Source organism: Ranitomeya imitator, chromosome 1, assembly GCF_032444005.1.
Source record: "Ranitomeya imitator isolate aRanImi1 chromosome 1, aRanImi1.pri, whole genome shotgun sequence".
In the NCBI taxonomy this organism is placed as follows: Eukaryota; Metazoa; Chordata; class Amphibia; order Anura; family Dendrobatidae; genus Ranitomeya; species Ranitomeya imitator.
In genome coordinates this window covers 912,347,172-912,373,993 of record NC_091282.1, presented here as the reverse complement: position 1 = coordinate 912,373,993, position 26,822 = coordinate 912,347,172, and the positions used below count along the sequence as shown (strand labels likewise).

Here is a 26,822-nt window from a genome sequence, read left to right as displayed (position 1 = left end):
TATATAGCGCTATTAATTTCAAAGTGCTTTACAGACATTATTGTCACTGTCCCTGATGGGGCTCACAATCTAGATTCCCTAGCAGTATGTCTTTGTAAATGTGGGAGGAAACCAGAGTACCTGGAGGAAACCCACGCAAACACGGGGAGAACATACAAACTCATTACAGATGTTGTCCTTGGTGTGATTTGAACCCAGGACCCCAGTGCTGCAAGGCTGCAGTGCTAACCTCTGAACCGTGCTGCCCTAATATGTCATATTATTCGGTCACTATGTGGTGGTAATATGTGATCTGGTCATGGTGTGGGGGTATTTGTCCCTTGTATGTAGTATTATTCGGTCACTATGTGGTCTGGTCATGGTGTGGTGGTATTTCTTCCTGTATGTGGTAATATTGGTCTTGATATAGTGGATTGTGTTGTGTATGGCGGTCATTTGTTCTCTCTGATATTAATTAGGAGAAGATTCTTTATTTCCATTAGAGTTTTAATGCTTTGTACACAGCGGCAGAGATGCACTTACTGGGGGTTTCCTGTGGGAAAAAAGTAATCACCTCTCCACAGGATAAGTGATAACTAGTGTTGAGCATTCCGATACCGCAAGTATCGGCCGATACTTGCGGTATCGGAATTCCGATACCGAGATCCGATATTTTTGTGATATCGGGTATCGGTATCGGAAGTGTAAAATAAAGAATTAAAATAAAAAATATTGTTATATTCACCTCTCCGGCGGCCCCTGGACATCAGCGCGAGGAACCGGCGTCCGGCACGGCTTCTTTGTTCAAAATGAGCGCCTTTAGGACCTGCGGAATGACGTCGCGGCTTCTGATTGGTCGCGTGCCGCCCATGTGACCGCCACGCGACCAATCAGAAGCCGCGACGTCATTCCTCAGATAAATTCCTAGAATGAGCGCCTTTAGGACCTGAGGAATGACGTCGCGGCTTCTGATTGGTCGCGTGGCGGTCACATGGGCGGCACGCGACCAATCAGAGGCCGCGACGTCATTCCGCAGGTCCTAAAGGCGCTCATTTTGAACAAAGAAGCCGTGCCGGACGCCGGTTCCTCGCGCTGATGTCCAGGGGCCGCCGGAGAGGTGAATATAACAATATTTTTTATTTTAATTCTTTATTTTACACTTTCATATGGATCCCAGGGCCTGAAGGAGAGTTTCCTTTCCTTCAGACCCTGGGAACCATGAGGATACCTTCCGATACTTGGTGTCCCATTGACTTGTATTGGTATCGGATATCGGTATCGGCGATATCCGATACTTTTCGGGTATCGGCCGATACTATCCGATACCGATACTTTCAAGTATCGGACGGTATCGCTCAACACTAGTGATAACGTATTGATTGGTGGGGTCTGACTGCTTTGACCCATTCAGCAAAATGTGCAACTTTTTATCCCCATTAGACTGGAGTGGTATGTTTTTTTCTGGAAGCCCCAAAGAGAATGAATGGAGCTGCGGTCAGACATCCCACCTGCCGCTGCATTTTAAAATAGGGATAAAAGTGTCCTGTCAGGGATAAAACTTCACCCATTCTTCCGATCGGTGCAGTTTCTAATGGTCAGACCTAAGCGATCACCTATCCTGTGGAGCCCATGGATGGGTGATAACTTGTTTTAACCAAGAACCCCATTAATGTAAACTATCGTGATTATATATCCCAGTTATTGGGGCACGCAGTAGTAGCAGCTACAGCTGATGCTCCGCTATAATGACAGATATTTGCATATAGCTGTAGGGTGGGCCCCAAGAGGCCATTCCCCTGGTGGGCCCCAGACACCCCAGTCCGACCCTGCCCACACTGCACCCAACTAGCTTTACCTCTGTGCTGCCTAATACTGTGCAGTACTGCGATACTCTTGATCATCACTCGACCTCCAGCACCAGGCTCTAAAAGAGGGCATTCTTAAAGAAAGGAAAAAGATCATGGATCATGGGGATCATGGGAAATAGTAGTTTTTGATGGAGTGTGTATTTATTTTTACATCATCCAATTAGAGTAAAACTGAAGGTTTTGCAATTAAAGATGTACTGCTCACCTTACTTTCATAGGTTAAAAAATGTGAAATGAAACTGTTTTCTCAAAATTTGGGAAATTGTATTCAGTGAGGTATCGATTAAAATGTTACTTTTCAAAGGGGGTGTATTCATTAATGCTGATTGATCACTGTGTATATGTATGTATACAAGTAAAAATAAATGTAATAACTGAGCAGTCCATATACAGTATGCATATATACAGTACTGTTTAAATTTTTTAAGCATGTGTGAAACAAAATGCTGCAAAGTATGCTTTCTAAAATGTATCTATGTAAAAATTACATATGTTTTTGTATACTTTTTTTTCCTTTTGCAATCTATCTGTTTATCCTCATTACAGACAGTATGGGTACTGAACAGATAACACTGTGTGTTTCTTCATTAGCCAGACTATTGGGTTATATTTAAACTTAGGAATTCTTAAAAATTCATTTTTTTCTATATTTTAGGAACGTGGTTTGCGGTCAGTTTTAAAGACTGGAGACACAAGAAGAGTTTTGGGAGCAGGAGTGATAGAGCCATGATGGATAATACATCAGTGCTCCTCTCAGAAATGTTGTTGCTGCCCAATTTATTATATAACTAATACCAAATAAAATGTGTTCAATTTCTTCTGAGTTCATTTGACTTCATTAGTTCTATGCTGTAGGAAGTTTTGATGGATGAAAAATACATCTTTCTTAGCAGAAAACCCCTCTAGTTTACAATAATAATTGCTATCATTCATTCATTGGCTGCCCTGGGAATAGTATTATCTGACATCGCTATTTATCACTTTGTCCAAAAGTACAGAGCAGTCCTTTTTCTTACTCCTCTTGGATTTATAATTAGGGAGAAAGCCTCCATAGTCTTCAAAGCAAATGGACCTGAACAAAGCTGCAGGCAACAGAGTATAGACATAAGTGAGCACATCTACCTGAATAAAAGAGCTGATGAAAAAAATCTCCGACTTTCTGCGCGATGTAATCATTCCATTAAGATCTGACCTGCATTTTAGATTATAGCATTAGAATTTTATACAAATATAATTTCAGTGAAAGAAGCCATTTACGCTGTAGAGTTGGTAAATCCATGTCAGGTAGATAAGCACAAAGTAGAAATCTTGCCCTCTAATAGCATAGGCAAAATAAGTTTTATTAGAAAACAGGAAATATGAAAACAATTACTGACCCAATACAGTGTGCGTAAGATGAAAGATAAAGGTACATCTGCCTAATTCTACATTGTACAGTTGTGTCAAAAAGTGTTTGCCCCTTCATGATTTCCTATTCTTTTACACGTTTGTCACTCTTAAATGTTTCACATCACCAAACAAATTTAAATATTAGACAAAAGATAACATAAGTAAGCGCAAAATGCAGTTTTTAAATGAAGGTCTTTATTATTAAGGGAAAAGAAATCCAAACCTACATGGCCTTGTATGAATGGTATCCTAAACAGCTAAAGAAGTAGTAAAAGACAGGGAAGAAAAAGCAGTGTTGATGTTTGGATGTAGAAAAATGTTACAGATTCGGAGAAGAGAAAAAGTGGCGGATAAGCAATAAAGGAACATCAAGAGAATATATGGTGTTGTGTGGTTGAAGAAGTGCAGCTGTACAGCCGTAAACAAATTACAATTGGTTGTATGCTGCATTGTGAATGTTTTAATGCACCAAAATCTAAAAATGCTACTTCTCCACCTCTCTATTACCAGAAACCCAGAAACCTGGAACAGACAGACAGACAGACTTGTAAACATTGTGGTCAGCAAAGCCAGAAAGGAGAGATCCTTGTGTGATGTGTGGTGCTCACTGTCTTAATACCCTGCTGTTCTGTTGGTCAAAAATGACCGACTTTGAACTTCAATATTCTTTAAAATATTCAAGATGCGGCTCTGAAACCCGTGGCCGACCGACCCATCCTCATTTAAGTCAATCAACCACAAGTTTCAGAACCGCATCTTGAACACCCCAAAAAATACCAAAGTTCAAAATAGGTCTCCCCAGACCGAACAGAACAGTAGGGTTAAGCAAATCACCTTAAATCCTATTCTGACAAGATCACATGTAGTGACAGAGGATGCAGACATAGAAGTAGTGGGAACTGTTATGGCTGGCAATCAGGCAACACAGCGTGCAGTAATCAGCGCACATACAGAGATCTGGCAATAACCCAAAACAATAGGACGAGCTCTGAGACGTGGAATCTCTGTAGACTGCAGTACCTGATCTATCCTCACACAACTGGAAGCAGCAGTGGATTGCGCCTATCAACTACCTATGCAACTCGGCACTGCCTGAGGAGCTGACTAGCCTGAAGATAGAAATACAAGCCTGACTTACCTCAGAGAAATACCCCAAAGGAATAGGCAGCCCCCACATATAATGACTGTTAGCAAGATGAAAAGACAAACGTAGGAATGAAATAGATTCAGCAAAGTGAGGCCCGATATTCTAGACAGAGCGAGGATAGCAAAGAGAACTATGCAGTCTACAAAAAACCCTAAAACGAAAACCACGCAAAGGGGCAAAAAGACCCACCGTGCCGAACTAACAGCACGGCGGTGCACCCCTTTGCTTCTCAGAGCTTCCAGCAAAAGATAATAACAAGCTGGACAGAAAAAACAGAAAACAAACTAGAAGCACTTATCTAGCAGAGCAGCAGGCCCAAGGAAAGATGCAGTAGCTCAGATCCAACACTGGAACATTGACAAGGAGCAAGGAAGACAGACTCAGGTGGAGCTAAATAGCAAGGCAGCCAACGAGCTCACCAAAACACCTGAGGGAGGAAGCCCAGAGACTGCAATACCACTTGTGACCACAGAAGTGAACTCAGCCACAGAATTCACAACAGTACCCCCCCCTTGAGGAGGGGTCACCGAACCCTCACCAGAACCCCCAGGCCGACCAGGATGAGCCACATGAAAGGCACGAACAAGATCTGGGGCATGGACATCAGAGGCAAAAACCCAGGAATTATCTTCCTGAGCATAACCCTTCCATTTGACCAGATACTGGAGTTTCCGTCTAGAGACACGAGAATCCAAAATCTTCTCCACAATATACTCCAATTCCCCCTCCACCAAAACAGGGGCAGGAGGCTCCACAGATGGAACCATAGGTGCCACGTATCTCCTCAACAACTACCTATGGAATACATTATGTATGGAAAAGGAGTCTGGGAGGGTCAGACGAAAAGACACCGGATTGAGAATCTCAGAAATCCTATACGGACCAATAAAACGAGGTTTAAATTTAGGAGAGGAAACCTTCATAGGTATATGACGAGAAGATAACCAAACCAGATCCCCAACACGAAGTCGGGGTCCCACACGGCGTCTGCGATTAGCGAAAAGCTGAGCCTTCTCCTGGGACAAGGTCAAATTGTCCACTACCTGAGTCCAGATCTGCTGCAACCTGTCCACCACATAATCCACACCAGGACAGTCCGAAGACTCAACCTGTCCTGAAGAGAAACGAGGATGGAACCCAGAATTGCAGAAAAATGGAGAGACCAAGGTAGCCGAGCTGGCCCGATTATTAAGGGCGAACTCAGCCAACGGCAAAAATGACACCCAATCATCCTGGTCAGCGGAAACAAAACATCTCAGATATGTTTCCAAGGTCTGATTGGTTCGTTCGGTCTGGCCATTAGTCTGAGGATGGAAGGCCGAGGAAAAAGATAGGTCAATGCCCATCCTACCACAAAAGGCTCGCCAGAACCTCGAGACAAACTGGGAACCTCTGTCAGAAACAATATTCTCAGGAATGCCATGTAAACGAACCACATGCTGGAAGAACAAAGGCACCAAATCAGAGGAGGAAGGCAATTTAACCAAGGGCACCAGATGGACCATTTTAGAAAAGCGATCACAGACCACCCAAATGACAGACATCTTTTGAGAAACGGGAAGGTCAGAAATGAAATCCATCGAAATATGTGTCCAAGGCCTCTTCGGGACCGGCAAGGGCAAAAGCAACCCACTGGCACGTGAACAGCAGGGCTTAGCCCTAGCACAAATTCCACAGGACTGCACAAAAGCACGCACATCCCGTGACAGAAATGGCCACCAGAAGGATCTAGCAACCAACTCCCTGGTACCAAAGATTCCTGGATGACCGGCCAGCACCGAACAATGAAGTTCAGAGATAACTTTACTAGTCCACCTATCAGGGACGAACAGTTTTTCGGCCGGACAACGATCAGGTTTATTAGCCTGAAATTTCTGCAACACTCTCCGCAAATCAGGGGAGATGGCAGACACAATGACTCCTTCCTTGAGGATACTCGCCGGCTCAGATAACCCCGGAGAGTCGGGCACAAAACTCCTAGACAGAGCATCCGCCTTCACATTTTTAGAGCCCGGAAGGTATGAAATCACAAAATCAAAACGAGCAAAAAATAACGACCAACGGGCCTGTCTAGGATTCAAGCGCTTGGCAGACTCAAGATAAGTAAGGTTCTTATGATCAGTCAAAACCACCACGCGATGCTTAGCACCCTCAAGCCAATGACGCCACTCCTCGAATGCCCACTTCATGGCCAGCAACTCTCGGTTGCCCACATCATAATTACGCTCAGCAGCAGAAAATTTCCTGGAAAAGAAAGCACATGGTTTGAACACTGAGCAACCAGAACCTCTCTGTGACAAAACCGCCCCTGCACCAATCTCAGAAGCATCAACCTCGACCTGGAACGGAAGAGAAACATCAGGTTGACACAACACAGGGGCACAGCAAAAACGACGCTTCAACTCCTGAAAAGCTTCCACGGCAGCAGAAGACCAATTAACCAAATCAGCACCCTTCTTGGTCAAATCGGTCAATGGTCTGGCAATGCTAGAAAAATTACAGATGAAGCGACGATAAAAATTAGCAAAGCCCAGGAATTTCTGCAAACTTTTTAGAGATGTCGGCTGAGTCCAATCCTGGATGGCCTGAACCTTAACCGGATCCATCTCGATAGTAGAAGGGGAAAAGATGAACCCCAAAAATGAAACTTTCTGCACACCGAAGAGACACTTTGATCCCTTCACGAACAAGGAATTAGCACGCAGTACCTGGAAAACCATTCTGACTTGCTTCACATGAGACTCCCAATCATCTGAGAAGATCAAAATGTCATCCAAGTAAACAATCAAGAATTTATCCAGATACTCACGGAAAATGTCATGCATAAAAGACTGAAAAACAGATGGAGCATTGGCAAGTCCGAACGGCATCACCAGATACTCAAAATGACCCTCGGGCGTATTAAATGCCGTTTTCCATTCATCTCCCTGCCTGATTCTCACCAGATTATACGCACCACGAAGATCAATCTTAGTAAACCAACTAGCCCCCTTAATCCGAGCAAACAAGTCAGAAATCAATGGCAAGGGATACTGAAACTTAACAGTGATCTTATTAAGAAGGCGGTAATCAATACACGGTCTTAGCGAACCATCCTTCTTGGCTACAAAAAAGAACCCTGCTCCCAATGGTGACGACGATGGGCGAATATGTCCCTTCTCCAGGGACTCCTTCACATAACTGCGCATAGCGGTGTGTTCAGGTACGGACAAATTAAATAAACGACCCTTAGGGAATTTACTACCAGGAATCAAATCGATAGCACAATCACAATTCCTATGCGGAGGAAGGGCATCAGACTTGGACTCTTCAAATACATCCTGAAAGTCCGACAAGAACTCTGGGATGTCAGAAGGAATGGATGACGAAATAGACAAAAATGGAACATCACCATGTACTCCCTGACAACCCCAGCTGGTTACCGACATAGAGTTCCAATCCAATACTGGATTATGGGTTTGTAGCCATGGCAACCCCAACACGACCACATCATGCAAATTATGCAGTACCAAAAAGCGAATAACTTCCTGATGTGCAGGAGCCATGCACATGGTCAGCTGGGCCCAGTACTGAGGCTTATTCTTGGCCAGAGGTGTAGCATCAATTCCTCTCAACGGAATAGGACACCGCAAAGGCTCCAAGAAAAATCCACAACGTTTAGCATAATCCAAATCCATCAGATTCAGGGCAGCGCCTGAATCCACAAACGCCATGACAGAATATGATGACAAAGAGCACATTAAGGTAATGGACAAAAGGAATTTGGACTGTACAGTACCAATAACGGCAGAGCTATCGAACCGCCTAGTGCGTTTAGGACAATTAGAAATAGCATGAGTAGAATCACCACAATAGAAACACAGTCTGTTCAGACGTCTGTGTTCGTGCCGTTCTACTTTAGTCATAGTCCTGTCGCACTGCATAGGCTCAGGCTTACTCTCAGACAATACCGCCAGATGGTGCACAGATTTACGCTCGCGCAAGCGACGACCGATCTGAATGGCCAAGGACATAGACTCATTCAAACCAGCAGGCATAGGAAATCCCACCATTACATCCTTAAGAGCTTCAGAGAGACCCTTTCTGAACAAAGCCGCTAGTGCAGATTCATTCCACAGAGTGAGTACTGACCATTTTCTAAATTTCTGACAATATACTTCTACATCATCCTGACCCTGGCATAAAGCCAGCAGATTTTTCTCAGCTTGATCCACTGAATTAGGCTCATCGTAAAGCAATCCCAGCGCCTGGAAAAATGCATCAACATTACTCAATGCAGAATCTCCTGGTGCAAGAGAAAACGCCCAGTCCTGTGGGTCGCCGCGCAAAAAAGAAATAATAATCAAAACCTGTTGAATAGGATTACCAGAAGAATGAGGTTTCAAGGCCAAAAATAGCTTACAATTATTTCTGAAGCTCAGGAACTTAGTTCTGTCACCAAAAAACAAATCAGGAATCGGAATTCTTGGTTCTAGCATCGATTTCTGATCAATAGTATCTTGAATCTTTTGTACATTTACAACGAGATTATCCATTGAGGAGCACAGAGCCTGAATATCCATGTCCACAGCTGTGTCCTGAAGCACTCTAATGTCTAGGGGAAAAAAAAGACTGAAGACAGAGCTAAGAAAAAAAAATGATGTCAGGATTTCTTTTTTCCCTTTATTGGAAATCATTGAATGGCTCCTTGTACTGTTATGGCTGGCAATCAGGCAACACAGCGTGCAGTAATCAGCGCACATACAGAGATCTGGCAATAACCCAAAACAATAGGACGAGCTCTGAGACGTGGAATCTCTGTAGACTGCAGTACCTGATCTATCCTCACACAACTGGAAGCAGCAGTGGATTGCGCCTATCAACTACCTATGCAACTCGGCACTGCCTGAGGAGCTGACTAGCCTGAAGATAGAAATACAAGCCTGACTTACCTCAGAGAAATACCCCAAAGGAATAGGCAGCCCCCACATATAATGACTGTTAGCAAGATGAAAAGACAAACGTAGGAATGAAATAGATTCAGCAAAGTGAGGCCCGATATTCTAGACAGAGCGAGGATAGCAAAGAGAACTATGCAGTCTACAAAAAACCCTAAAACGAAAACCACGCAAAGGGGCAAAAAGACCCACCGTGCCGAACTAACAGCACGGCGGTGCACCCCTTTGCTTCTCAGAGCTTCCAGCAAAAGATAATAACAAGCTGGACAGAAAAAACAGAAAACAAACTAGAAGCACTTATCTAGCAGAGCAGCAGGCCCAAGGAAAGATGCAGTAGCTCAGATCCAACACTGGAACATTGACAAGGAGCAAGGAAGACAGACTCAGGTGGAGCTAAATAGCAAGGCAGCCAACGAGCTCACCAAAACACATGAGGGAGGAAGCCCAGAGACTGCAATACCACTTGTGACCACAGAAGTGAACTCAGCCACAGAATTCACAACAGGGAACACTGGATTTTGAGGAGGAAATTGACTGTTAGGCTATGTGCACACGTTGCGTCACGCTGTAAAAACGCATACACAACACAGCCCATTGAATTCAATGGGATTTCACAATGCTGTGCTAATGTTCCTTTTTTTCCCGCGGCAGAATAGCATTGCGGAAAAATATGCAGCATGCTCATTCTTTGTGCGGAATCGCCCCGATTCCGCACACAGAGGAATGCATTGATCCGCTTATTTTCCGCTCCTCGCCTCGCGATGCTACCGTTCCCAGTGATGCTTTGCAACAATGACCTGTGATGACGTAGCGGTCTCGCATGATGCTACGTCATCTGGGGTCATTGTCGCGACGCATCACTGGGAACGGGAGCATCGTGAGGGGCGGGAAGGCTTCGGGGGCCGCCGGAAGGTGAGAATATCATGATTTTTTATTTTTTTTATTATTTTTAACATTAGATCTTTTTACTATTGATGCTGCATAGGCAATAGTAAAAAAGTTGGTCATACTTGTCAAACACCATGTTTGACAAGTGTGAACAACCTGTCAATCAGTTTTCCAAGCGATGCTCCAGATCGCTTGGAAAGCGCTAGCATTCTGCAAGCTAATTATGCTTGTAAAACGCTAGTGTTTACCGGGAATATGCATGCCAATTCTGCAACATGTGCACATAGCCTAACTGTGAAAGGAAGGGAAGTGTAGAATTCCCTGGGACTTCCACTACACCAGCAGACACAGCAGGACTGCTGAGGAGAGTGGCTAGAATCAGACACACACAAGATTATTACTTCGGAGCCCTGTGGCCATCTAGTTATGTTGAAACAGTTGCCTGACTGCAACAGCCAACAAAACATGCCGTCTGCTGTTCTCGATAATACTTCTTTTGTCGCTTTGGTGAATGCACACAACTAACTTTAACAAATTAAAAAAAAAATACAGTTGTGGATGGCAGAAAGAAATAACTGCTTTTTACAGACTGTAAATTTACAGATTGTTTCAAACCCATACTGTTAAATTCATGATCTAATTTCCTTATTGCAGACACTCTCCTAAAGGTCAATTACATTGAACAAAAATCTTTTCTGTGGAAAGTCAGAATAAACCTGGACTCTCCATGCAGTTCCCCCTGCTGAGTACTCATAAATAGAGTTGAGCGACCTTGACCTTTTTAGAGTCGAGCCGGGTTTTGCGAAACCCGACTATGTCCAAAGTCGGGTCGAGTGAAATCGGCCGATTATGACGTAAAGTCGGGATCGACCGAAACACGAAACCCAATGCAAGTCAATGGGGCAGCATAGTCGGCAGTGAGTGGGGGCCAGGAAAACACCTAGAGTGCCCATTTTAATGTCAAAACCATCCATTCTTCTTAATGAAGCTTGTCAAGCGTAATTTACCTTAAAATAATTGGAAGGCATTTGAAATTGGGGGTCATTTGGCTAAAGTTGTGGGGGGTAGGGCTGGTTCAAGTAATTAGTGGGCCCAGTAAATCTGGACCACGTCACGGCAGTGGAGCAGGGAGAGGTAAGTATTTCAACTTTGCAAGTGCTGTGATCCTGAGCAAGCAGGGGGGGGCCCACTCGTTGGCATTGGCACTGGCACAGGGCCCCTCAAAGTACAGCGGTGTGTTTGCACGGCGGGGGCGCCTCCCACCGGCAGCAACACTTTTGCGTACTATGAGAGGCCCTGTGCCAGTGACGTCGCCAACTAGTATTCCTCCCCCCACCTGATGAAGGAACCTGCACTTTCATCTGCACCTTCCTCTTTGTCCCCGTGTAAGGTGGTATGGTATGCGGGAAGAGCAACCTGACTTTCAGCAGGGTCACAATGTTGTTGTGTAGCGTGCACGGGGAATGTTGCGTTATGGGTCAATGTACCAGCAGACTCATCTATCACTGGCTGGGCAATGGGCACGATGAAGTGGAAACACAGATATAGGCCCAAAGAAGAAAGTGGGCTAAATGCAGTTCAAAATTGGTAACACAGGAATAACCAGGGGGCATTGCAGTGGAGGACAACTGGAATGAGAGGCTGACACAGAGAGTAGGGCCAAATCAGTAAGTAGTCGAAATGCAGTTCAAAATTGGCAACCGTAGTAAACAGGCGGCACAGCTTTGTTCAGTGGAGGAGAACAGCAAGGAGTGGCAGACACCGATAGTAGGCCCCAACCCAACTAGTAGGCCAAATGCAGTCTAACATTAACAACTACTTAACGAGAGGCTGAAAATGGAATTTCAGAACAGGAAACCAGGAGAACAGCAAGGAGTGGCAGACACCGATAGTAGGCCCCAAACCAACTAGTACGCCAAATGCAGTTGTTCCATTTAACCACAATTTAATGAGAGCCTGAAGATAGAAGCTCAGGAAAGGCAACCTGGGGAACACCTTGGAGTGTAACACAACCTCTCTCTACACCACGGAAGGGCTGATTCTTAGGAAGGAAGGCTGTTGTAAATAAGCATTGCGCGTCCGAGGGTGATTATATTCTTATTCGGTATCTACTCACCCTCGGACGCGCCATGCTTCTTGATTTGTAATTAATGTTTATTTGCAATGTGCTTTTGACTTACTCAATTATTTTTTTAATTATTGATTTTATTAAATTAATAGTTTAACATCTTATTGGAAATAATTTAAAGGAGACGCGACAGGACAACACTCGGTGGATGCCATATCTGTGTTAACAACTCCAAAAAACTTTCAGTTAACTTCTTGCAGGAGAAAGAAATTGTAGCTGTTGGACCTTTGTAGTACAGTTCCAGATATTTGTTGTGTGTTTGTTTTGATTGTTAAAATGTCTGCATTTGAGATCTCAACACGATCTTATTTTTTATAATCAAATTAATTTTTTAAATATTTTATTAGGTTGGTTCAAGGGGTACACGGGCCGCAGTAGACAGGTCAGTGGAGGCCTAGTGGAAGGAGGGACCACAGACAGGCATCGAAGGCCTAAAATAATAACACATGGCTGTAGGCAATTTTAAATTGGTTCCAGGGGTACACGGGCAGCAGTGCCCTGGTCAGTGTAGTAGTAGTTGAAAGAATGGACCGCAGACAGGCATCGAAGGCCTAAAATAAAAAAATTGGGCTGGCTGTAGGCAATTTTAAATTGGTTCCAGGGGTACACGGGCAGCAGTGGTGTGGTCAGTGGAGGCCTAGTGGAAGGAGTGACCGCAGACAGGCATCGAAGGCCTAAAATATTAACACATGGCTGTAGTCAATTTTAAATTGGTTCCAGGGGTACTTGGGCAGCAGTGCCCTGGTCAGTGTAGTAGTAGTTGAACGAATGGACCGCAGACAGGCATCGAAGGCCTAAAATAAAAAAATTGGGCTGGCTGTAGGCAATTTTAAATTGGTTCCAGGGGTACACGGGCAGCAGTGGTGTGGTCAGTGGAGGCCTAGTGGAAGGAGTGACCGCAGACAGGCATCGAAGGCCTAAAATAATAACACATGGCTGTAGGCAATTTTAAATTGGTTCCAGGGTTACACGGGCAGCAGTGGTGTGGTCAGTGGAGGCCTAGTGGAAGGAGTGACCGCAGACAGGCATCGAAGGCCTAAAATAATCACACATGGCTGTAGGCAATTTTAAATTGGTTCCAGGGGTACACGGGCAGCAGTGGTGTGGTCAGTGGAGGCCTAGTGGAAGGAGTGACCACAGACAGGCATCGAAGGCCTAAAATATTAACACATGGCTGTAGTCAATTTTAAATTGGTTCCAGGGGTACTTGGGCAGCAGTGCCCTGGTCAGTGTAGTAGTAGTTGAAAGAATGGACCGCAGACAGGCATCGAAGGCCTAAAATAAAAAAATTGGGCTGGCTGTAGGCAATTTTAAATTGGTTCCAGGGGTACACGGGCAGCAGTGGTGTGGTCAGTGGAGGCCTAGTGGAAGGAGTGACCGCAGACAGGCATCGAAGGCCTAAAATAATAACACATGGCTGTAGGCAATTTTAAATTGGTTCCAGGGTTACACGGGCAGCAGTGGTGTGGTCAGTGGAGGCCTAGTGGAAGGAGTGACCGCAGACAGGCATCGAAGGCCTAAAATAATCACACATGGCTGTAGGCAATTTTAAATTGGTTCCAGGGGTACACGGGCAGCAGTGGTGTGGTCAGTGGAGGCCTAGTGGAAGGAGTGACCACAGACAGGCATCGAAGGCCTAAAATAATAACACATGGCTGTAGGCAATTTTAAATTGGTTCCAGGGTTACACGGGCAGCAGTGGTGTGGTCAGTGGAGGCCTAGTGGAAGGAGTGACCGCAGACAGGCATCGAAGGCCTAAAATAATCACACATGGCTGTAGGCAATTTTAAATTGGTTCCAGGGGTACACGGGCAGCAGTGGTGTGGTCAGTGGAGGCCTAGTGGAAGGAGTGACCGCAGACAGGCATCGAAGGCCTAAAATATTAACACATGGCTGTAGTCAATTTTAAATTGGTTCCAGGGGTACTTGGGCAGCAGTGCCCTGGTCAGTGTAGTAGTAGTTGAACGAATGGACCGCAGACAGGCATCGAAGGCCTAAAATAAAAAAATTGGGCTGGCTGTAGGCAATTTTAAATTGGTTCCAGGGGTACACGGGCAGCAGTGGTGTGGTCAGTGGAGGCCTAGTGGAAGGAGTGACCGCAGACAGGCATCGAAGGCCTAAAATAATAACACATGGCTGTAGGCAATTTTAAATTGGTTCCAGGGTTACACGGGCAGCAGTGGTGTGGTCAGTGGAGGCCTAGTGGAAGGAGTGACCGCAGACAGGCATCGAAGGCCTAAAATAATCACACATGGCTGTAGGCAATTTTAAATTGGTTCCAGGGGTACACGGGCAGCAGTGGTGTGGTCAGTGGAGGCCTAGTGGAAGGAGTGACCACAGACAGGCATCGAAGGCCTAAAATATTAACACATGGCTGTAGTCAATTTTAAATTGGTTCCAGGGGTACTTGGGCAGCAGTGCCCTGGTCAGTGTAGTAGTAGTTGAAAGAATGGACCGCAGACAGGCATCGAAGGCCTAAAATAAAAAAATTGGGCTGGCTGTAGGCAATTTTAAATTGGTTCCAGGGGTACACGGGCAGCAGTGGTGTGGTCAGTGGAGGCCTAGTGGAAGGAGTGACCGCAGACAGGCATCGAAGGCCTAAAATAATAACACATGGCTGTAGGCAATTTTAAATTGGTTCCAGGGTTACACGGGCAGCAGTGGTGTGGTCAGTGGAGGCCTAGTGGAAGGAGTGACCGCAGACAGGCATCGAAGGCCTAAAATAATCACACATGGCTGTAGGCAATTTTAAATTGGTTCCAGGGGTACACGGGCAGCAGTGGTGTGGTCAGTGGAGGCCTAGTGGAAGGAGTGACCACAGACAGGCATCGAAGGCCTAAAATAATAACACATGGCTGTAGGCAATTTTAAATTGGTTCCAGGGTTACACGGGCAGCAGTGGTGTGGTCAGTGGAGGCCTAGTGGAAGGAGTGACCGCAGACAGGCATCGAAGGCCTAAAATAATCACACATGGCTGTAGGCAATTTTAAATTGGTTCCAGGGGTACACGGGCAGCAGTGGTGTGGTCAGTGGAGGCCTAGTGGAAGGAGTGACCGCAGACAGGCATCGAAGGCCTAAAATATTAACACATGGCTGTAGTCAATTTTAAATTGGTTCCAGGGGTACTTGGGCAGCAGTGCCCTGGTCAGTGTAGTAGTAGTTGAACGAATAGACCGCAGACAGGCATCGAAGGCCTAAAATAAAAAAATTGGGCTGGCTGTAGGCAATTTTAAATTGGTTCCAGGGGTACACGGGCAGCAGTGGTGTGGTCAGTGGAGGCCTAGTGGAAGGAGTGACCGCAGACAGGCATCGAAGGCCTAAAATAATCACACATGGCTGTAGTCAATTTTAAATTGGTTCCAGGGGTACTTGGGCAGCAGTGCCCTGGTCAGTGTAGTAGTAGTTGAACGAATGGACCGCAGACAGGCATCGAAGGCCTAAAATAAAAAAATTGGGCTGGCTGTAGGCAATTTTAAATTGGTTCCAGGGGTACACGGGCAGCAGTGGTGTGGTCAGTGGAGGCCTAGTGGAAGGAGTGACCGCAGACAGGCATCGAAGGCCTAAAATAATCACACATGGCTGTAGGCAATTTTAAATTGGTTCCAGGGGTACACGGGCAGCAGTGGTGTGGTCAGTGGAGGCCTAGTGGAAGGAGTGACCACAGACAGGCATCGAAGGCCTAAAATATTAACACATGGCTGTAGTCAATTTTAAATTGGTTCCAGGGGTACTTGGGCAGCAGTGCCCTGGTCAGTGTAGTAGTAGTTGAAAGAATGGACCGCAGACAGGCATCGAAGGCCTAAAATAAAAAAATTGGGCTGGCTGTAGGCAATTTTAAATTGGTTCCAGGGGTACACGGGCAGCAGTGGTGTGGTCAGTGGAGGCCTAGTGGAAGGAGTGACCGCAGACAGGCATCGAAGGCCTAAAATAATAACACATGGCTGTAGGCAATTTTAAATTGGTTCCAGGGTTACACGGGCAGCAGTGGTGTGGTCAGTGGAGGCCTAGTGGAAGGAGTGACCGCAGACAGGCATCGAAGGCCTAAAATAATCACACATGGCTGTAGGCAATTTTAAATTGGTTCCAGGGGTACACGGGCAGCAGTGGTGTGGTCAGTGGAGGCCTAGTGGAAGGAGTGACCACAGACAGGCATCGAAGGCCTAAAATAATAACACATGGCTGTAGGCAATTTTAAATTGGTTCCAGGGTTACACGGGCAGCAGTGGTGTGGTCAGTGGAGGCCTAGTGGAAGGAGTGACCGCAGACAGGCATCGAAGGCCTAAAATAATCACACATGGCTGTAGGCAATTTTAAATTGGTTCCAGGGGTACACGGGCAGCAGTGGTGTGGTCAGTGGAGGCCTAGTGGAAGGAGTGACCGCAGACAGGCATCGAAGGCCTAAAATATTAACACATGGCTGTAGTCAATTTTAAATTGGTTCCAGGGGTACTTGGGCAGCAGTGCCCTGGTCAGTGTAGTAGTAGTTGAACGAATGGACCGCAGACAGGCATCGAAGGCCTAAAATAAAAAAATTGGGCTGGCTGTAGGCAATTTTAAATTGGTTCCAGGGGTACACGGGCAGCAGTGGTGTGGTCAGTGGAGGCCTAGTGGAAGGAGTGACCGCAGACAGGCATCGAAGGCCTAAAATAATCACACATGGCTGTAGGCAATTTTAAATTGGTTCCAGGGGTACACGGGCAGCAGTGGTGTGGTCAGTGGAGGCCTAGTGGAAGGAGTGACCACAGACAGGCATCGAAGGCCTAAAATAATAACACATGGCTGTAGGCAATTTTAAATTGGTTCCAGGGTTACACGGGCAGCAGTGGTGTGGTCAGTGGAGGCCTAGTGGAAGGAGTGACCGCAGACAGGCATCGAAGGCCTAAAATAATCACACATGGCTGTAGGCAATTTTAAATTGGTTCCAGGGGTACACGGGCAGCAGTGGTGTGGTCAGTGGAGGCCTAGTGGAAGGAGTGACCGCAGACAGGCATCGAAGGCCTAAAATAATAACACATGGCTGTAGGCAATTTTAAATTGGTTCCAGGGGTACATGGGCAGCAGTGTATGGTCAGTGGAAGTCTAGTGGAAGGAGTGACCGCAGACAGGCTTCCAAGGCCTAACATAACAAAATTGGGCTGGCTGTAGGCACTTTAAATTGGTTCCAGGGGTACATGGGCAGCAGTGTATGGTCAGTGGAAGTCTAGTGGAAGGAGTGACGGCAGACAGTCTTCGAAGGCCTAACATAACAAAATTGGGCTGACTATAGGCACTTTTAAATTGGTTCCAGGGTAACACGGCCAGCAGTGGCCTGGTCAGTGTAGTAGTTGTAGAAAGAAGGGACCGCAGACAGGCTTCGAAGGCCTAACATAACAAAAATGTCAAAACAATGGTATTGTCAGTGCCAGGCATTGAAGGATGTCAGCGCCTAGACTACACATTGGTGAAGCTGTGAGAGATAATTTTGCTAGTGGTAGAGCACTGTTTGAGCTGGGGGGGGAACTGGCTTGTGGCCGGCGGTACAGGCACAGGGCCCCTCATATTACAACGGTGTGTCTGACGTTGGGTGCGCACCACCACCGCCAGAGACACTTTATTGTACTATGAGGGACCCAGTGGCAGTGCCGTCGACCAAAAGCGGCCACACCCACCTCTTCAGACAAACAGCACTCTCAAGGGTCCAAGCGCAAAGTGGCGATAGCACGGCCCCGTGTGGGGAGTTTGGCCATTTCGTGAGGTGGAAACATGTCGTATGCTGGACAATCAGGTGAAGAAAATTACGAGATTGGAAAAGTCATTCAGAATAGTATACAGGCAAGACCTTTTCATAAGAAAGCTAGGTGTCAGCCGGGCAGGGTGGGGCAAAAGATTTTGAAATCCAGTTGTGGTTCATTTTAATGAAGGTTAGATCATCTACATTTTGGGTAGCCAGACGAGTCCTTTTTTCTGTTAGTATTGAACCTGCAGCACTGAATACTCTTTCTGATAGGACACTAGCTGCCGGGCAAGCAAGCTCCTGCAATGCATATTCTGCCAATTCTGGCCAGGTGTCTAATTTGGATGCCCAGTAATCAAATGGGAATGACGGTTGAGGGAGAACGTCGATAAGGGATGAAAAATAGTTTGTAACCATACTGGACAAATGTTGTCTCCTGTCACTTTGAATTGATGCTGCAGTACCTGTCCTGTCTGCGGTCATAGAAAAATCACTCCACAACCTGGTCAGAAAACCCCTCTGGCCAACGCCACTTCTGATTTCTGCCCCTCTAACACCTCTGGTCTGCTGGCCCCTGGAGCTCGTGTGAGAACGATCACGGGCGCTGTGTGCAGGGAATGCCAGAAGCAAACGGTCAACAAGAGTTGATTGTTTTGTTGCTAATATTAGTTCCAAGTTCTCATGTGGCATAATATTTTGCAATTTGCCTTTATAGCGAGGATCAAGGAGGCAGGCCAACCAGTAATCGTCATCGTTCATCATTTTTGTAATGCGTGTGTCCCTTTTGAGGATACGCAAGGCATAATCCGCCATGTGGGCCAAAGTTCCCGTTGTCAAATCTGCGGTTGTGCTTGGTTGAGGGGCAGTTGCAGGCAAATCTACGTCACTTGTGTCCCTCAAAAAACCAGAACCCGGCCTTGCTACGCCACCAATTTCCCGTGCCCCCGGGAAAGCTTCCTCATTAAAAATATACTCATCCCCATCATCCTCCTCATCCTCCACCTCCTCTTCGCCCGGTACCTCGTCATGTACACTGCCCTGACCAGACAATCGCTGACTGTCATCAAGGCTTTCCTCTTCCTCTGGTGCAGACGCCTGATCCATTATGTGCGTCAAACTTTGCATCAGCAGACGCATTAGGGGGATGCTCATGCTTATTATGGCGTTGTCTGCACTAACCAGCCGTGTGCATTCCTCAAAACACTGAAGGACTTGACACATGTCTTGAATCTTCGACCACTGCACACCTGACAACTCCATGTCTGCCATCCTACTGCCTGCCCGTGTATGTGTATCCTCCCACAAAAACATAACAGCCCGCCTCTGTTCGCACAGTCTCTGAAGCATGTGCAGTGTTGAGTTCCACCTTGTTGCAACGTCTATGATTAGGCGATGCTGGGGAAGGTTCAAAGAACGCTGATAGGTCTGCATACGGCTGGAGTGTACAGGCGAACGGCGGATATGTGCGCAAAGTCCACGCACTTTGAGGAGCAGGTCGGATAACCCCGGATAACTTTTCAGGAAGCACTGCACCACCAGGTTTAAGGTGTGAGCCAGGCAAGGAATGTGTTTCAGTTGGGAAAGGGAGATGGCAGCCATGAAATTCCTTCCGTTATCACTCACTACCTTGCCTGCCTCAAGATCTACAGTGCCCAGCCATGACTGCGTTTCTTGCTGCAAGAACTCGGACAGAACTTCCGCGGTGTGTCTATTGTCGCCCAAACACTTCATAGCCAATACAGCCTGCTGACGTATGCCAGTAGCTGCCCCATAATGGGAGACCTGGTGTGCAACTGTGGCAGGTGCGGATGGAGTGTTTGTGCGACTGCGGTCTGTGGACGAGCTCTTGCTTCTGCAGGAGGACGAGGAGGAGGAGGAGGAGGAGGGGGTGCGAACGGCTACAGACAACTGTTTACTAGACCGTGGGCTAGGCAGAACTGTCCCAAACTTGCTGTCCCCTGTGGACCCTGAATCCACCACATTTACCCAGTGTGCCGTGATGGACACGTAACGTCCCTGGCCATGCCTACTGGTCCATGCATCTGTTGTCAGGTGCACCTTTGTGCTCACAGATTGCCTGAGTGCATGGACGATGCGCTCTTTAACATGCTGGTGGAGGGCTGGGATGGCTTTTCTGGAAAAAAAGTGTCGACTGGGTAGCTCGTAGCGTGGTACAGCGTAGTCCATCAGGTCTTTGAAAGCTTCGCTTTCAACTAACCGGTAGGGCATCATCTCTAACGAGATTAGTCTAGCTATGTGGGCGTTCAAACCCTGTGTACGCGGATGCGAGGCTAAGTACTTCCTTTTTCTAACCATAGTCTCATGTAGGGTGAGCTGGACTGGAGAGATGGAGATCGTGGAACTAGCGGGGGTGCCGGTGGACATGGCAGACTGAGAGACGGTGGGAGATGGTATTGTTGCCGCCGGTGCCCTAGATGCAGTGTTTCCTACTACGAAACTGGTGATTCCCTGACCCTGACTGCTTTGGCCTGGCAAAGATACCTGCACAGATACAGCAGGTGGTGCGCTAAATGGTGGTCCTACACTGCCGGAAGGGATGTTGCGTTGATGACTAGCTTCATTGGCCGAGGGTGCAACAACCTTAAGGGACGTTTGGTAGTTAGTCCAAGCTTTCAAATGCATGGTGGTTAAATGTCTATGCATGCAACTAGTATTGAGACTTTTCAGATTCTGACCTCTGCTTAAGGAAGTAGAACATTTTTGACAGATGACTTTGCGCTGATCAATTGGATGTTGTTTAAAAAAATGCCAGACTGCACTCTTTCTAGCATCGGATACCTTTTCAGGCATTGCAGACTGAGCTTTAACCGGATGGCCACGCTGTCCTCCACCAGGTTTTGGCTTTGCCACGCGTTTTGGGCAAGATACGGGCCCGGCAGATGGAACCTGTGGCGATGTTGATGCCTGCTGCGGCCCCTCCTCCTCCTCTGCTTCAGAACTGCTGCCGCCTGCACCCTGTTCCCCCAATGGCTGCCAATCGGGGTCAAGAACTGGGTCATCTAATAACTCTTCTTGTACCTCCTGCGCAACTTCGTCTGTGTCACCGTGTCGTTCGGTGGTATAGCGTTCGTGATGGGGCAACATAGTCTCATCAGGGTCTGATTCTTGATCAGCACCCTGCGAGGGCAATGTTGTGGTCTGATTCAAAGGACCAGCATAGTAGTCTGGCTGTGGCTGTGCGTCAGTGCACTCCATGTCAGATTCAATTTGTAATGGGCATGGACTGTTAACTGCTTCACTTTCTAAGCCAGGGACGGTATGTGTAAAGAGCTCCATGGAGTAACCCGTTGTGTCGCCTGCTGCATTCTTCTCTGTTGTTGTTTTTGCTGAAGAGGACAAGGAAGTGACTTGTCCCTGACCGTGAACATCCACTAACGACGCGCTGCTTTTACTTTTACCAGTTTCACGAGAGGAGGCAAAAGAGCTAGAGGCTGAGTCAGCAAGATAAGCCAAAACTTGCTCTTGCTGCTCCGGCTTTAAAAGCGGTTTTCCTAATCCCAGAAAAGGGAGCGTTCGAGGCCTTGTGTAGCCGGACGACGAACCTGGCTCCACAGCTCCAGACTTAGGTGCAATATTTTTTTCCCCACGACCACCTGATGCTCCACCACTACCACTACCCTCATTACCAGCTGACAATGAACGCCCCCGGCCACGACCTCTTCCACTAGACTTCCTCATTGTTTTAAAAACGTAACCAAACTAACGTTATTTGTTGCAGTCACACAACTTACACGGTGAGCTATAACTTCAGTATGATTTAGCTACCCCTTTACAGGTTGGTGAGACCACAGCGAAAATCAGGCCCAATGTTACACACTCTTTTTTTGGTGGCTGCAAATTAGAGAGATGCCCCACACGCAGGACTGTCACTGAAGCACAAATGTTAATATTAATGTCACACTATTATTTTTTTTTTATTTTTATTTTTTTCAGGAACACTTTAGAAACCCCCCCCCAAAAAAAAACATTGATTTTTGCAGGGAGAATTTAGAAAACAAATGTAACAAACTATATGCTTTCTATGGGCCACTGAGTGAGAGATGACGCACACAGGAATCAGGAGTGGCACACAAGCCCAGAGGCCAATATTTTTCTACCAATGATTGATGGAGTTATTTTCTCTGGTAGATTTTGGAACCCAAATCAAGGAAAAAAAATATAGGCTTTCTATGGACCACAATTGGAGAGAGAGAGAGAGAGAGAGATGGCACACCCAGGAGTCAAGACTGGCACACAAGCAGAAAGGCCAATATTAATCTCCCACTGTTTTTTTTGGTTGATTTTTTTTTTTTTTTTCAGGGAGACTTTAGAAAAAAAAATAATAAAAAAAATATGATTTTATCAGGAAGAATTTAGAAACCAAATAAAATAAAATGATTTTTTCAGGGAGAATTTATAAAACAAATAAAACCAAAAATAGGCGTTCTATGGCCCACTGACTGAGAGATGACGCACCCAGGAGTCAAGACTGGCACACAAGCAGAAAGGCCAATATTAATCTCCCACTGTTTTTTTTTTTTTTTTTTTTTTTTTTCAGGGAGACTTTAGAAAAAAAAATAATAAAAAAAATATGATTTTATCAGGAAGAATTTAGAAACCAAATAAAATAAAATGATTTTTTCAGGGAGAATTTATAAAACAAATAAAACCAAAAATAGGCGTTCTACGGCCCACTGACTGAGAGATGACGCACACAGGAATCAGGAGTGGCACACAAGCCCAGAGGCCAATATTTTTCTACCAATGATTGATGGAGTTATTTTCTCTGGTAGATTTTGGAACCCAAATCAAGGAAAAAAAATATAGGCTTTCTATGGACCACAATTGGAGAGAGAGAGAGAGAGAGAGAGAGAGAGAGAGAGATGGCACACCCAGGAGTCAAGACTGGCACACAAGCAGAAAGGCCAATATTAATCTCCCACTGTTTTTTTTGGTTGATTTTTTTTTTTTTTTTCAGGGAGACTTTAGAAAAAAAAATAATAAAAAAAATATGATTTTATCAGGAAGAATTTAGAAACCAAATAAAATAAAATGATTTTTTCAGGGAGAATTTATAAAACAAATAAAACCAAAAATAGGCGTTCTATGGCCCACTGACTGAGAGATGACGCACACAGGAATCAGGAGTGGCACACAAGCCCAGAGGCCAATATTTTTCTACCAATGATTGATGGAGTTATTTTCTCTGGTAGATTTTGGAACCCAAATCAAGGAAAAAAAATATAGGCTTTCTATGGACCACAATTGGAGAGAGAGAGAGAGAGAGAGAGAGAGAGAGATGGCACACCCAGGAGTCAAGACTGGCACACAAGCAGAAAGGCCAATATTAATCTCCCACTGTTTTTTTTGGTTGTTTTTTTTTTTTTTTTTTCAGGGAGACTTTAGAAAAAAAAATAATAAAAAAAATATGATTTTATCAGGAAGAATTTAGAAACCAAATAAAATAAAATGATTTTTTCAGGGAGAATTTATAAAACAAATAAAACCAAAAATAGGCGTTCTATGGCCCACTGACTGAGAGATGACGCACACAGGAATCAGGAGTGGCACACAAGCCCAGAGGCCAATATTTTTCTACCAATGATTGATGGAGTTATTTTCTCTGGTAGATTTTGGAACCCAAATCAAGGAAAAAAAATATAGGCTTTCTATGGACCACAATTGGAGAGAGAGAGAGAGAGAGAGATGGCACACCCAGGAGTCAAGACTGGCACACAAGCAGAAAGGCCAATATTAATCTCCCACTGTTTTTTATTTTTTTTCAGGGAGACTTTAGAAAAAAAAATAATAAAAAAAATATGATTTTATCAGGAAGAATTTAGAAACCAAATAAAATAAAATGATTTTTTCAGGGAGAATTTATAAAACAAATAAAACCAAAAATAGGCGTTCTATGGCCCACTGACTGAGAGATGACGCACACAGGAATCAGGAGTGGCACACAAGCCCAGAGGCCAATATTTTTCTACCAATGATTGATGGAGTTATTTTCTCTGGTAGATTTTGGAACCCAAATCAAGGAAAAAAAATATAGGCTTTCTATGGACCACAATTGGAGAGAGAGAGAGAGAGAGAGAGAGAGAGAGAGATGGCACACCCAGGAGTCAAGACTGGCACACAAGCAGAAAGGCCAATATTAATCTCCCACTGTTTTTTTTGGTTGTTTTTTTTTTTTTTTTTTCAGGGAGACTTTAGAAAAAAAAATAATAAAAAAAATATGATTTTATCAGGAAGAATTTAGAAACCAAATAAAATAAAATGATTTTTTCAGGGAGAATTTATAAAACAAATAAAACCAAAAATAGGCGTTCTATGGCCCACTGACTGAGAGATGACGCACACAGGAATCAGGAGTGGCACACAAGCCCAGAGGCCAATATTTTTCTACCAATGATTGATGGAGTTATTTTCTCTGGTAGATTTTGGAACCCAAATCAAGGAAAAAAAATATAGGCTTTCTATGGACCACAATTGGAGAGAGAGAGAGAGAGAGAGATGGCACACCCAGGAGTCAAGACTGGCACACAAGCAGAAAGGCCAATATTAATCTCCCACTGTTTTTTTTTTTTTTTTTTTTTTTTTTCAGGGAGACTTTAGAAAAAAAAATAATAAAAAAAATATGATTTTATCAGGAAGAATTTAGAAACCAAATAAAATAAAATGATTTTTTCAGGGAGAATTTATAAAACAAATAAAACCAAAAATAGGCGTTCTATGGCCCACTGACTGAGAGATGACGCACCCAGGAGTCAAGACTGGCACACAAGCAGAAAGGCCAATATTAATCTCCCACTGTTTTTTTTTTTTTTTTCAGGGAGACTTTAGAAAAAAAAATAATAAAAAAAATATGATTTTGTCAGGAAGAATTTAGAAACCAAATAAAATAAAATGATTTTTTCAGGGAGAATTTAGAAAACAAATAAAACCAAAAATAGGCGTTCTATGGCCCACTGACTAAGAGAGAGAGAGAGAGAGAGATGGAACGCTTAGTACTGGCACACAAGCCCAAAGGGCAATATTAATCTCCCTTTTTTTTTCCAGGGAGAATTTCTAAAACCCCCAAAAAAAAAAAAATAGGCTTTCTATGGCCCACTATTTGTGAGAGAGATGGGACGCTCAGGACTGGCACAGATGGCACGCTCAGGACTGGCACAGAAGCCCAGAGGCCAATATTAATCTCCCTTTTTTTCTGGGAGAATTTATAAAACCAAAAAAATATTTAAATAGGCTTTCTATGGCCCACTATTTGTGAGAGAGATGGCACGCTCAGGACTGGCACAGATGGCACGCTCACAACTGGCACACAAGCCCAGAGGCCAATATTAATCTCCCTTTTTTCAGGGAAAATTTATAAAACCAAAAAAAAAATTAAATAGGCTTTCTATGGCCCACTATTTGTGAGAGAGATGGCACGCTCAGGACTGGCACAGATGGCACGCTCACAACTGGCACACAAGCCCAGAGGCCAATATTAATCTCCCTTTTTTCAGGGAAAATTTATAAAACAAAAAAAAAAAATTAAATAGGCTTTCTATGGCCCACTATTTGTGAGAGAGATGGCACGCTCAGGACTGGCACAGATGGCACGCTCACAACTGGCACACAAGCCCAGAGGCCAATATTAATCTCCCTTTTTTTCAGGGAGAATTTATAAAACCAAAAAAAAAATTAAATAGGCTTTCTATGGCCCACTATTTGTGAGAGAGATGGCACGCTCAGGGCTGGCACAGATGGCACGCTCAGGACTGGCACACAAGCCCAGAGGCCAATATTAATCTCCCTTTTTTTCAGGGAGAATTTATAAAACCCCAAAAAAAATAAAATAGGCTTTCTATGGCCCACTATTTGTGAGAGAGATGGCACACTCAGGACTGGCACACAAGCCCAAAGGCCAATATTAATCTCCCACTGTATTTTTATCAGGGAGAATTTATACACCCCACAAAAAAAAATACAGAAAAATGAAAAGGCTTTCTATGGCCCACTATGTGAGAGAGATGGCACACACAGGGATGGCACTCTAGCAGAAATGCCAAATTGCCAATCTTAATCTCCCACCAAAAAAAAAAAAAAAAAAACACAGGGAATGTCCTACAATTACTATCTCCCTGCCTGCAGTAATCTCAGCCAGGTATGGCAGGCAGCTACTATCTCCCTGCCTGCAGTAATCTCAGCCAGGTATGGCAGGCAGCAATAAGGAGTGGACTGATGCACAAATGAAATAAAAAGTGTGGACAAACAAAAAAGATAGCTGTGCAGAAAGGAAGGAACAAGAGGATTTGTGCTTTGAAAAAAGCAGTTGGTTTGCACAGCGGCGTACACACAGCAATGCAGCTATCAGGGAGCCTTCTAGGGCAGCCCAATGAGCTACAGCGCTGAGGGGAAAAAAAAAAAAAAAAAACTTCCACTGTCCCTGCACACCGAGGGTGGTGTTGGACAGTGCAAATCGCTGCAGCACAAGCGGTTTTGTGGTTAATGGACCCTGCCTAACGCTATCCCTGCTTCTGACAAAGCGGCAGCAACCTCTCCCTAAGCTCAGATCAGCAGCAGTAAGATGGCGGTCGGCGGGAACGCCTCTTTATAGCCCCTGTGACGTCGCAGACAGCAAGCCAATCACTGCAATGCCCTTCTCTAAGATGGTGGGGACCAGGACCTATGTCATCACGCTGCCCACACTCTGCGTTTACCTTCATTGGCTGAGAAATGGCGCTTTTCGCGTCATTGAAACGCGACTTTGGCGCGAAAGTCGCGT

At 45.2% G+C, this 26,822-nt stretch overlaps 1 protein-coding gene across 1 annotated transcript in view; it reads left to right on the top strand.

Moving 5' to 3' along the window:
- GC (GC vitamin D binding protein) overlaps positions 1-2,664 on the top strand; it is a 381,762-nt gene extending 379,098 nt beyond the window's left edge. Inside the window, exon 13 of the mRNA XM_069745727.1 lies at positions 2,503-2,664. The gene's annotated coding sequence lies outside the window, so the exon portion shown is untranslated. The remainder of the gene's footprint in view (positions 1-2,502) is intronic.
- Positions 2,665-26,822: the final 24,158 nt, after the last annotated feature.